Below are 14,320 nucleotides of genomic sequence, written 5' to 3' on the forward strand. Positions count from 1 at the left end.
TGATTTTTCTGTTCGCTCTCTAATTTGTTTCGTGTTTGTTATGACATGTTTTCTATTGCATCCGTGCACTGTTTACCTGACACTGTTGTTGCTATGATTCTTCAGTTTGGTGCAACTCTTGATTACACCCCATCTTGTTATTCTAACGTGTTTGTTGAGTTTTTTGTGAGGGCTCACATGACTATTGAAGAGGTAGTTTGCTTGGTGTTCCACTTTATTTGTGGGATACCATTTGGAGATTTTATTCTGATTGCTTTGCTGACTTGTTTTCTTTGATGGTGCTAGCCTAAGAGATCTCCGGGTTTCTTATTTCTTTAGTTGCTGTTACTTCAGATCTTTATCCGTGTGGTAGATCTCTTGACCCCTTTTACATCTTTCCTGCATTTTACCGCTTTCTTAGCTGGAAGACCTCGATAGGAGGCAATGTTCTTGTGTGTTTACTTTTGTTCCCAAAGACCTCCAAGAAGAGGCACCAATGCTAAAGACCTCCATGAAGAGGCAATTGACGGATAAAAGGGATTAGTAGTTAATCCCCCGTTATTTAGTGTGTCATTCTTTATGCTCGCACTACGTGTCGATGCTTCAGAACCAAAGCCCAAGATCTTTTGTCCGGTCGTCAGTGGAGAGGGTTCCATCTTTCTGAATCCCCACTTTTTGTCATGAGCTCACCCTGTCCAGGGTTAAGAGCTATGAGGTCTTATCCTCATTACCCTTTTGATCTGCTCACCCTGACGTTCAATGTCAGTGGTTAAGAGCCTATTTGATTACCTTTCCATGGCTTGTTTGTCCAGGTTGATATGACCCCTCTTGACTAAAGCCCTACCCATGTATGTTTGAACCCCCTTGTTGGTGTGTTTACTTTATGCTATATGTGTTTGTGTGGTGTGATTGTCTCCCCATAGGGTTGCTAGGCTTCGTGTAGTCTCTCGTTTGCATGTCAATTAAGGTTGCACAGTTCCTTCGTCTAGGACTTCCTTTTTGCATCAGCATTCCTAAAACACAAACAAACTCATTAATTTTTCTTCTCCTAAGAACACGTTAACTTCTTCTACTACAGGCGAGTAAGTCTCCAAAGGTCGAGCATCCGGTAGATTGCGTAGTAACGTCGTTCGTCTAAAAAACACAAAACAAACAAAAATAGGTTAGCCGAGCTACGGTGCTCTGATTCTCAATCCTTCTTGAGATACGTATGCAGCAGGGTAGGGCCTGTGCGAGCAATAACTCTTTCTTTTCCCTACTTTTATTTTCTCTCTTTCGCATCCCATATAGGACTTTTTATACACATACTTTAGACATAAATAGCATGTGTGGATCCTGTGGAGTACCACAGACGTGAAGGGGTGCGATAACCTTCCCTTCATGTAACCGGCCCCCTTACTCAGTTTTCTTTGGTTCGAGACGTTGTTTTATCCGTTCCCTCTTAGTTATGCAGTACTACCTTTCCCTCATTTTGGGATAAAAGTACATAGCTGGCGACTTTACTCTTTTTCCTCGCCACTCTTTTTCGCGTTTGTACTTGGATTCGGGAAATTCGGGGAGCGGACAGCTGGCGACTCTGCTGGGGACTTATTTTCCCTAGTAGGCCTTTCCTAGCGTTGGTTTGTTTATTGTCTATTGTGTGTTATTTATTTATTGCTTTGCATACTTATCTGCTTGCATTGCATCATATGTCCGCTTTACTGTTTCATGCATACTGTGCTGGCTGTGTATCTGTTTCGCTGTTGGGTGGGAGTCACAAGAAGTAAAAGGCCGAATACACAGGCTATGAGGGAACTTTAGGACACCTAGGAATAGAGTGATTCATGGGAAGCGGGTGGTATGGCGCCACTTAGCGGAACATGGTATCACGAGCAGTTCAGATTCTGATGGGGTATTATCGTTGCATACACCTGGTGTGCATATGATGATATTCTTGAAAGGATTGTTTATCCTGCGTTTATCTTAACCTTACCCTGGCCTAGATTACACCCGTGAGTGGGGCGGGAATGAATCATTTACAGGTACTGATGGTGACTTGTTCTGTTGGTGACCGTGTCCTGTTGGTGACTTTTATTTGGTTCTTGTTGGTGACCGTTGGTTCTGAAGTATGGGTTCTAAGTTGATGATTGTGTTCTATGGTTCCCGGTTCCGAATTCATGCTGAAGTTCTGATCATGTGCCTTGTGATACGCAGCCAACCAGCCATTGTTTCATCATTTTGCATCATAGCATGTTTATTTTCAAAAAAATAATGCATAAAAAAAAAGTTAACCCGCATATGCATACCTAAGAAATGATAAAAACATAGCATACGCATCATACGCATCATACACATATCATTCTTGCGTTCATTCCGGTAACGCGGAAGGCTGGGGCAAGGTGATTGATGTGCCCGTAAAAGAAGACATGTTTGGCATTGGTTATCAGTCTTTTCAATCATCAGAGCAGGGTGTCCAGAATCAGGAAAGGCCGTGTACTTTCACTAGTGCTGGATTGATGAATCACGGTGATGTCTTTGCAACAGACAATGAAGATGGTGACAGTGATTGTGATATGGATAATTGGGTGCGCCCGTGAGCTCTAGGGCAGAAGATCAACAACTGGACTGCTGAAGAAATAGTCCAAGTTACTCTTTAGACAGAGTAATTTTCTTTTGTTTTTCATTTTGCATGAAAGCCCTACGCTCTTCCCAGGGCGTAGTGGTTCATTGTAGGGCCACGTCATGTTTTGAATTTTCAATGATTATCATCAATAAAGGATGTTTCGCAATCAAATTTGTGTTCACCGCCTTTCTGTTTTTATTTCTTTCATTTTCAAAACAATAAAAATGGCAATGTTTTTTTCTTTTTGTGACTTCCTTGAACTCTTTTCTAAAATAAAGCATGAAACACCGTTCATGCAGAATTGATCTTGTGGATTCCATTAAAAACAGTTCTGTTATGGCTCAATATGACTTTGATAATCCCATTTACCAAGCCGAAGAGGAGAGTGAAGAAGATTGTGACCTCCCCAAAGAATTGGCCAGACTATTGAAACAGGAGGAAAGGGTCATTCAACCTTATCAGGAAGAGTTGGAAGTCATTAACCTTGGTACTGAGGATGCAAAGAAAGAGATCAAGATAGGGGCTGCTTTAGAGGAAAAGGTCAAGAGAGGGCTGATTGAAATGCTGCAAGAATATGTGGACGTATTCGCATGGTCTTATCAAGATATGCCTGGTTTGGATACAGATATTGTGGTGCACAGGCTACCTCTCAGAGAAGATTGTCCTTCGGTAAAGCAGAAGCTTCGCAGAACTAGTCCTGACATGGCTGTCAAGATCAAAGAGGAGGTTCAGAAACAGTTGGATGCAGGTTTTCTAGCAGTTACCAATTATCCCCCTTGGGTGGCCAACATCGTACCCGTGCCGAAGAAGGATGGTAAAGTCAGAATGTGTGTCGATTACCGAGATTTAAACAGAGCCAGTCCGAAAAATGACTTCCCATTACCTCACATTGATGTATTGGTCGATAACACTGCTCAGTCCTCGGTTTTCTCTTTCATGGATGGATTTTCTGGCTATAATCAGATCAAGATGGCGCCAGAAGACATGGAGAAGACGACATTCATTACACCTTGGGGCATGTTCTGTTATAAGGTAATGCCATTTGGGTTGAAGAACACCGATGCTACCTACCAGAGAGCTATGACGACTCTCTTTCATGACATGATGCACAAAGAAATTGAAGTGTACATGGATGATATGATTGCGAAGTCTCAGACAGAAGAGGAGCACTTGGTAAACTTGCAAAAGTTGTTTGAAAGACTGAGAAAGTTCAAACTGAGGCTGAATCCATACAAGTGTACATTTGGAGTGAGATCTGGAAAGCTGTTAGGTTTCATTTTCAGTGAGAAAGGGATTGAGGATGATCCAGCGAAAGTAAGCTATTCAAGAAATGACTGAACCAAGAACGGAGAAGCAGGTTCGTGGGTTTTTAGGGAGGCTGAACTACATTGCACGGTTCATATCTCACCTAACAGCTACGTGCGAACTGATATTTAAATTGCTAAGAAAAGATCAAGAAATCAGGTGGAACAATGATTGTCAAAAAGCTTTTGATAAGATAAAAGATTTTTTGCAGAAACCTCCAACTCTTATACCTCCGGTTCCTGGGAGGCCTCTGATAATGTACCTTTAAGTAATAAAGAATTCGATGGGGTGTGTATTGGGACAACATGACGAGTCTGGTCGAAAAGAGCATGCAATATACTACCTTAGCAAAAAGTTTACCGACTGTGAAACAAGATATTCGCTGCTCGAGAAAACTTGTTGCGCTTTGGCATGGGCTGCTCGCCGACTAAGACAGTATATGTTGAACCATACTACCTTGTTGATTTCTAAGATGGACCTAGTAAAGTATATCTTTGAAAAGCCGACTCTTACCGGACGAGTGGCTCGTTGGCAGATGATTTTGACAGAGTATGATATCCAGTACACGTCGCAAAAGGCCATCAAGGGTAGTATTCTGTCTGATTACCTTGTCGAGCAACCAATTGATGACTATCAACCGATGATGTTTGAATTCCCCGATGAAGATATCATGTACTTAAAGATGAAAGATTGTGAAGAGCCCCTTGTCAAGGAAGGACCGGATCCCGATGACAAGTGGACACTGATGTTTGATGGGGCGGTAAATGTGGATGGAAATGGTGTTGGGCAGTACTCATTAATCCTAAAGGTGCGCACATACCTTTTTCTGCCAGATTGACTTTTGAAGTAACCAACAACGAAGCTGAGTACGAGGCTTGTATCATGGGGATTGAGGAAGCCATCGATCTAAGGATCAAAACTATGGACATTTATGGAGATTCTGCTCTAGTGATTAACCAAGTCAATGGAGACTGGAATACTCATCAGCCGCATTTGATTCCTTATAGAGATTACACCAGAAGGATCCTGACTTTCTTCAAGACAGTAAAGTTGTATCACGTATCCCGAGATGAAAATCAAATGGCTGATGCCTTAGCCACATTGTCTTCCATGATTAAAGTTCATTGGCAGAATCATGTGCCACACGTTGCTGTGAATCGACTTGAGAGGCCTGCGTATGTGTTTGCATCCGAGTCTGTTATTGATGAGAAGCCGTGGTTTTATGATATTAAGAATTTCCTCAAAAGCCAAGAGTATCCTGAAGGAGCGTCAAAGAATGACAAGAAGACACTGAGAAGGCTAGCTGGAAGCTTTTACTTGAACAAGGATGATGTGTTGTACAAGAGGAACTTTGACATGGTTCTGCTCAGATGCGTGGTTAGACACGAAGCAGATATGTTAATACAGGAAGTACACGAGGGATCTTTCGGTACCCATGCTGGTGGTAATGCAATGGCCAAGAAATTGTTAAGAGCCGGTTATTACTGGGTAACCATGGAATCTGATTGTTTCAAATACGCTCGGAAGTGCCACAAATGTCAGATCTATGCAGATAAAGTGCATGTACCACCAAACCCTTTGAATATTATGAATTCTCCTTGGCCATTCGCGATGTGGGGCATCGATATGATTGGAAAGATTGAACCTACTGCTTCTAATGGACATTGCTTCATCCTAGTCGCGATTGATTACTTTACCAAGTGGGTGGAAGCAGCTTCCTATGCCAATGTTACCAGACAAGTGGTTGCTTGATTCATTAAGAAAGAAATTATTTGTCGTTATGGGGTTCCTGAGAGAATCATCATTGATAATGGTTCGAATCTCAATAACAAGATGATGAAAGAGTTTTGCAAAGACTTTAAGATCGAACACCACAATTCTTCTCCTTACAGACCAAAGATGAATGGTGCTGTAGAGGCAACAAACAAGAACATTAAGAAGATTGTGCAAAAGATGGTTGTGACGTACAAGGATTGGCATGAGATGTTGCCTTTTACTTTGCATGGGTATCGTAGCTCAGTATGTACGTCAACTGGGGCAACTCCGTTTTCACTTGTGTATGGCATGGAGGCAGTCTTGCCAGTGGAAGTTGAAATCCCTTCTTTGAGGGTGATGATGGATGTAAAACTTGACGAGGCTGAGTGGGTTCAAGCCAGGTTTGATGAATTAAATTTAATTGAGGAAAAACGATTAGCATTTGTGTGCCATGGACAACTATATCAGGATAGGATGAAGAAGGCCTTTGATCAGAAAGTGCGTCCTCGAAGCTATCAGATAGGTGACTTAGTTTTGAAGAGGATCCTTCCTCCCGTTACAGATAACAGAGGGAAAGTGGACTCCGAATTATGAAGGTCCATATGTTGTTAAAAAGGTCTTTTCTGGTGGAGCCTTGATGCTTACAAGTATGGATGGTGAAGACTTTCTGTCTCCTGTGAATTCAGATGTAATCAAAAAATACTTCGCATAAACTGACCCGCTGGACAAAGAAAGAAAGTCCAGGAAAAAAAGGGCATCCCGGCGAACCAAGAGAAAAAGAAAAGAAAAAGGTTCGGGCAAAATTTAGGGATAAAGAATAAAAAATAATATGTACACCCGGTAAGTCGAAAACCTGCAAAGGCGGCTTAGGCAAAAATGGGTATCCCGGTGGATTGAAAACCTGAAAGGGCGGTCCAGGCAAAAGAGCGATTAAAGCGAAGACTACAGTCTGAGTTATCGGTACTTCATCGCGTTTCAGTGTCTACCATCTTGAAGGATATGATCGGTCCAATCACTATTCTCAGAAAGCAAAGAATTTGGGGGAAAGTAAAGATCTATGAGTCATAACAGAATTGGAAAATAGTGGAATACCGTGTTCACATTGCCGATAGGATAGTTTATTTTCTCTTTTGGCACAATTACCTCTTCCTAGGAATTGCTTCCTGATGTATTTGCCTTTATAGGCCATTTTCAATCAATAAAAGTCGTTATTCAATCAAATTGCTCTCTTTTTTTATTCTACTATTTTGTTTGCAAAAAACGTCCGAATTTTTGATAAACATTGCATCTAAAAACATGAAGGCTAGACAATGACGTGCGGAACGATAAAACATCTGAAAATCATTTTGAATGTTGAATACACTTGAGTATATTTCGTCCATACGATCCCCTGGGGCATGTATGTCTTTCCGTTTTGCAGGTTACTATCTTTGATTGATGGCTAAAGCAGATGAGCCAAAGTTTGTTCGAAGGAAGACCCTGTTGTTTCAACACTGTCTAGTCGTGTAAGAAGTTGGGTCCTCTAAGTCGAGTTTAGAATTTGTTTCCCCAGCATGGTCGAGAGGTTAGTGTTTTCCCAACAAGTGACTCCCCAGTTGAGTTGGTTTCTCTACCGTTCCGAGAAGGTCAGATCAGTAAGTATCCTCAGCAGAATTGTCATATGTCCCCACAGATTTGGAAGATCGAATCAGAAATTGTGTGCTCATTAAAGTGATCATTTGCTTTCCCAGCAGGGGTTTTCCTCCCTTTGCATCTTGCATGTAGTAATCATCATTTGCATTCGCATTCTCAAATCGCGTAGCATTTCCATTCAGTATGGAGCATTACGCCATAGAAAACTCAAACATATGCATACATGTATTAAACCAGATTGGATCCTATCTCCGGAAGAGACGATTCATTTTTCAACATCAGTTAGCACATTTGCAGTAGTTGCTCTTGGCAACATTCAGAATCGATAATCCCCGTGAGATTTATTTTCCCACCAGTCCGTGAAAGGAAAGCTTGATTCTCTTCCGATTTAGTCACCAGTAAGTGTCTGCCTTATTTTGACATATGTAAATATCATCCTTGCGATACCGGTAAGTGTCGTGTTGATCCCCGTAAATGTCTGTGCTTTTCTTTGATGTTGGCGAACATCATATTTCGATGTCGATAAACGTCGAATTTAAATCGTTGGCCATCGGTAAATGGCATGCCTCTCATGATGTCGGTAAACATCATTGTTTGGTGTCGGTAAACATCATTGTTTGGTGTCCTCTCGTGTCCTTTCCTTTTTTGGTGTCGGTAAACATCATTGTTTGGTGTCGGTAAACATCATCGTTCGATGTCGGTAAACATCAGCCGCTTGTTAACCATAGGTAAATGGTTTTGTCGTTTAAGATTCCCCAGCAGATTCGCTATCCGGAAATATCGAGTATTTCATTTTCGCCGTCAGTAAATGGTTTCGTTTCATAAGTGTATTCTTTCTTTGGTGTCGGTAAACATCTTTGTTCAATGTCGGTAAACATCGAGTTCCTTCCCAGTCATCGGTAAATGTCTGCTCTTGTTTCACTTTTAAACATCATTGTTCGATGTCGGTAAACATCGAGTTCTTTCCCAGTCATCGGTAAATGTCTGGTCTTGTTTCACTTGTAAACATCTTTTTCCTCCCCAGTGAAGCCGCCATCGGTAAATGGCCTCGCTTTCTTTGATATCGGTAAATATCAAATTTGTTTTGAAGCCGCCATCGGTAAATGGCCTCGCTTTCTTTGATATCGGTAAATATAAATTTTGTTTTGAAGCCGCCATCGGTAAATGGACCCGCTTTCCTTGATATCGGTAAATATCAAATCTGTTTTGAAGCCGCCATCGGTAAATGGCCCCGCTTTCATTGATCCATCACCTACAGAGTGCAAATTCTCCGGTTCTTTTGGTATTCAATCCCTTTTTACCTTGAAAGTCTGATAGCCACTGCTTTCATCTGTTCAGGTTCACAGTTGATTGAATAGGGGCAGCTGTAGCACCTCAAATTTTCCATCCTCATTCATGCATTCATTTTAGGTGATTTAACATTTCATATTGCATTTTAGCGTGTCAATCAGAATTACCTCCAAGAGTTTATCTTCCAAGAAGCTTGGATATCATCCAAGTCACTTTGTGTGTTATATCTGAATGATCAGTCAACACAAGGGGGATTGTGCATCAACTAGAGGTTTTCTTTAAAGGAGCAAGCTTAATGGGCTCAGTACAGTCCAAAATTCAACTGTGAAGTCAAAAGTCAATTGTTGGTCAACTGAGGGTCAAATGGCTAGGGAATGACTTGAGATACTTCCAACATGTTCAAATAGGGTCTATTCATCATTCAAAACGTTAATCTTGAAGAAGTAAAAGTTTGTTTATGAGTTGTCATGCTCGCTAGGCGAACAGAATGGCCACCAGAGTCACCTGCGCCCAGAAGAACTTCTTGAGCTGTCTTGCTCGCTAGGCGAGCAAATTCTTTGCTAGGCGAAGCCCACGCGTTTTGAAAATAAAAATATAACAGAAAAGATCATGGGCTTGAATTGCCTTCATTCTGAGCCCACCAAGCGACGAAAATCAGAGTATAAACTCTAAAATTTCATTGGAACAAAACCCTAACTAGAAAAATTGAGGCAGCCTCCATACATACTGAAAAACACTTTCACTCTGACTCACACACTTTTCAATTCCATCTCACATAAACCCTAACATTGCTTTGCAAACCCAACCGTGCAATTTAATTTCAATCGATCTCTCCAATCAGGTTTGCCCTATTTCCACTACTTTATGCTTTCACTTTGAAATTTCTGAATGTATGATGTATTATGGGTGAATTTGGAAGAGTGGATATCGTTAGGTTTTGCATGTGGGTTTAGATGTGCATGAATGTGTAGAACAATACCTTGAATGTTTGATCACCCAGTTTCTGAAATGGGTACCCTAGGATTTGGGGTTTCTGAAATCATACTGTTATCAATGAAGAACCCAGAACCCGTAGGCATTCGCTAGCCCATCACTAGGCGAGCCTGCAGCGAAGCTTCACTAAGCCTTCGCTAAGCGAAGCAGTAGCAATCATGACAGTAGGTGATTTTTCTGTTCGCTCTCTAATCTGTTTCGTGCACTGTTTACCTGACACTATTGTTGCTATGATTCTTCTGTTTGGTGCAACTCTTGATTACACCCCATCTTGTTATTCTAACGTGTTTGTTGAGTTTTTTGTGAGGGCTCACATGACTCTTGAAGAGATAGCTTGCTTGGTGTTCCACTTTATTTGTGGGATACCATTTGGAGATTTTATTCTGATTGCTTTGCTGACTTGTTTTCTTTGATGGTGCTAGCCTGAGAGATCTCCGGGTTTCTTATTTCTTTAGTTGCTGTTACTTCGGATCTTTATCCGTGTGGTAGATCTCTTGACCCCTTTTACATATTTCCCGCATTTTACCGCTTTCTTAGCTGGAAGACCTCGATAGGAGGCAATGTTCTTGTGTGTTTACTTTTGTTCCCAAAGACCTCCAAGAAGAGGCACCAATGCTAAAGACCTCCAAGAAGAGGCACCAATGCTAAAGGCCTCCATGAATAGGCAATTGACGAATAAAAGGGATTAGTAGTCAATCCCCCGTTATTCAGTGTGTCGTTCTTTATGCTCGCACTACGTGTCGATGCTTCAGAACCAAAGCCCAAGATCTTTTCTCCAGTCGTCAGTGGAGAGGGTTCCATCTTCCTGAATCCCCACTTTTTGTCATGAGCTCACCCTGTCCAGGGTTAAGAGCTATGAGGTCTTATCCTCATTACCCTTTTGATCTGCTCACCCTGACGTTCAATGTCAGTGGTTAAGAGCCCTTTTGATTACCTTTCCATGGCTTGTTTGTCGAGGTTGATATGACCCCTCTTGACTAAAGCCCTACCCATGTATGTTTGAACCCCCTTGTTGGTGTGTTTACTTTATGCTATATGTGTTTGTGTGGTGTGATCGTCTCACCATAGCATTGCTAGGCTTCGTATAGTCGCTCGTTTGCATGTCAATTAAGGTAGCACGGTTCCTTCGTCTAGGACTTCCTGTTTGCATGAGCATTCCTAAAACACAAACAAACTCATTGATTTTTCTTCTCCTAAGAACACGTTAACTCCTTCTACTACAGGCAAGTAAGTCTCCAAAGGTCGAGCATCCGGTAGATTGCGTAGAAACGTCGTTCGTCTAAAAAACACAAAACAAACAAAAATAGGTTAGCCGAGCTACGGTGCTCTGATTCTCAATCCTTCTTGAGATACGTATGCAGCAGGGTAGGACCTGTGCGAGCAATAACTCTTTCTTTTCCCTACTTCGATTTTCTCTCTTTCGCATCGCATATAGGACTTTTTATACACACACTTTAGACATAAATAGCAAGCGTGGATCCTGTGGAGTACCACAGACGTGAAGGGGTGCGATAACCTTCCCTTCACGTAACCGACCCCCTTACTCAGTTTTCTTTGGTTCGAGACGTTGTTTTATCCGTTCCCTCTTGGTTATGCAGTACTACCTTTCCCTCCTTTTGGGATAAAAGTACATAGCTGGCGACTTTAGTCTTTTTCCTCGCCACTCTTTTTCGCGTTTGTACTTGGATTCGGGAAATCCGGGGAGCGGACACATATGCAGAATTATATCCCTCTTTGATAGAGAGGAAGTTGATTACTCCGAGAGACCCACCGGCTATACCTGTTAACCCCTAGTGGTGGTATAAGCCTGAATTACACTGTGTCTACCATTCTGGTGCTCCCGGCCACGACGTGGAGAATTGTTACCCTTTGAAGACCAAGGTTCAAGACCTTGTGAGGTGTGGCATTCTGTGTTTCGAGGACGTAGGTCCTAACGTAAAGAAGAACCCATTTCCCGAGCATGGGAAATTTGTCAACATGGTCCAGGGCTGCCCTGGAAAATACAAGGTCAAATATGTCAGCCATATTCGACAATCGCTGGTCGAGATGTATCGTTTGCTATGTGATTATAGTCATTATGAGCATGACCACGATAGATGCCGAGTTTGTTCTGTCAATCAAAGAGGTTGTCGCCAGGTGCGCAAAGATGTTCAGGAAATGCTGGATGAAGGAGTTATTGAGATCCTTCAAAACAGAAATATTGACGAGGATGAGCCCGAAGTCAATGTGATTTCTCCAGTGTTTCGGATCCCCGAGCCTGTTATCTTCAAATATGATGGTAGCAAGCAGAAGGTTTCTCCTGCCTTGACCATCAAGCCGGCCGGACCAGTACCATACTCTTCCGAAAAAGTAATTCCCTTTCGCTACAACACTGTCGCTGTAGAAAATGGGAAAGAAGTATCCCTACCCTCTTCCTCTGTTGTTAACATTGCGGATGTTAGCGGTCTGACACGTAGCGGTCGTGTGTTTTCAGCACCTTCAAAGCCCCAAGCTAGTACTGATTCTGTTGAACGCCCGATTAGAAATGCTATGAGCGCTCCGAATCCGGCACCTGTTGTTAAGCCCTCCTCTACATTGGGAACTCCTACTTCAGTTGGCCCGAGCGGAAATATGAAAGAAGACTGTGATGAGATGCTGAAGCTCATCAAGAGGAGCGAGTACAATGTTGTAGACCAGCTTCTAAAAACGCCATCCAAAATATCGGTGTTATCCTTGCTTTTGAATTCAGAACCACACTGAGAGGCTCTGCAGAAGGTTTTGGATGTGGCATATGTAGATCATGATGTCACGATAGAACAATTCGATAGCATTGTTGCAAACATTACCGCTTGTAACAACCTGAGTTTCTGTGACTCTGATCTCCCCGAGGAGGGAAGAGACCACAACTTGGCTCTACATATTTCTATGGGTTGCAGAGACGACGCCATGTCCAATGTGTTGGTGGACACTGGGTCATCACTGAACATATTGCCAAAAACCACTCTTTCGAAACTATCATATCAAGGGCCTCCCATGAGGCAGAGTGTAATAGTTGTGAAGGCTTTCGATGGGTCTCGCAAAACTGTGATGGGGGAAGTTGATCTCCCGGTCAAGATCGGACCAAGTGATTTCCATATTACCTTCCAGGTTATGGACATTCACCCATCATATAGTTTTCTCTTAGGTAGACCATGGATTCACGAGGCAGGCGCCGTGACATCCACCCTACACCAGAAACTGAAATTCGTGAAGAACAAGAAACTGGTGGTGGTAGGGGGAGAAAAGGCTCTCCTGGTTAGCCATTTGTCTTCTTTCTCATACATAGATGCTGAGGATGAAGTTGGAACCCCTTTCCAAGCTTTATCCATTGTTGAGCCTATTGAGAAGAGAACTCCTTCATTTGCTTCCTATAAAGATGCAAAGTTGGCCATTGAGTGTGGTGCAACTGCTGGTTTAGGAAAGATGATTGAGCTAGAAGACAACAAGTCTCGGGCTGGCATAGGTTATTCGTCTGGGGTTTTCAACATGCAAGGGTTGTTCAAGAGTGGAGGATTCATCCACACCAGTCAAGGCGAGGAAGCTGCTGCCATTCTGGAAGAGGACGAAGAGGATTCTGGCAACTTCGTCATCCCTGGGGGAATCTGCAATAATTGCGTCGCTGTGGATATTCCAACAGTTACCCATAAGTCAAAGTAATGTTCATTGTGTTTAGAAAACCCTCCTCCCATGCCAAAAGGAGGAGTGATGACATTGTTGGCGCATTAATGCAATGATATTTTCATTCAATAAATTCATGTTAAATGTTTGTTTTTCCAATTATTTTCCCTTTTTGCTTTTTGCATGAAATTGGTGATCACATAAAACCTTAAAAATAGAATAAAATCAATCTTTTCATCTGCATAATGATTGCCTTGTTTGAATTCTAAAGCTTTTCATATCCAAAATCATTATGCAGGTTGATCAAACCCATTGAACATAATGATCCAACACCATCTCCCAATTTTGAGTTCCCTGTATTTAAGGCGGAAGAAGATGATGTTGAAAAGATTCCTGACGAGATTACCCGTCTACTGGAGCATGAAGAGAAGATCATTCATCCGCATCTCGAGAATCTGGAAATAATCAACTTGGGGTCCGAGGAATGTGTGCGAGAAGTAAAGATTGGGGCGCTCCTTGAAGAATCTGTTAAGAGGAGGTTGATTGAGTTGCTACGAGAATATGTTGACGTCTTTGCATGGTCATATGAGGACATGCCAGGTCTAGATACTGATATTGTGCAACATTACTTACCTTTGAAGCCTGAGTGCGTACCTGTGAAGCAGAAGCTCAGAAGAACTCATCCTGATATGGTAGTGAAGATCAAAGAGGAAATACATAAGCAAATTGATGCGGGGTTTCTGGTGACTTCTACATATCCTCAATGGGTGGCCAATATTGTGCCCGTGCCTAAGAAAGATGGAAAAGTCCGAATGTGTGTGGACTATAGAGACTTGAATAAAGCTAGTCCGAAAGATGATTTCCCGCTACCACATATTGATATGTTGGTAGATAATACAGCTAAATTCAATGTCTTCTCATTTATGGACGGATTTTCTGGATATAATCAGATCAAAATGGCACCCGAGGATATGGAGAAGACAACATTCATCACACCTTGGGGAACATTCTGTTATCGAGTGATGCCCTTCGGTTTGAAGAACGCCGGAGCCACGTATCAAAGAGCTATGACCACCTTGTTTCATGATATGATGCACAAGGAGATCGAGGTATATGTTGATGATATGA

Source organism: Lathyrus oleraceus, chromosome 1 (genome assembly GCF_024323335.1).
Source record: "Lathyrus oleraceus cultivar Zhongwan6 chromosome 1, CAAS_Psat_ZW6_1.0, whole genome shotgun sequence".
NCBI classification, from domain to species: domain Eukaryota; kingdom Viridiplantae; phylum Streptophyta; class Magnoliopsida; order Fabales; family Fabaceae; genus Lathyrus; species Lathyrus oleraceus.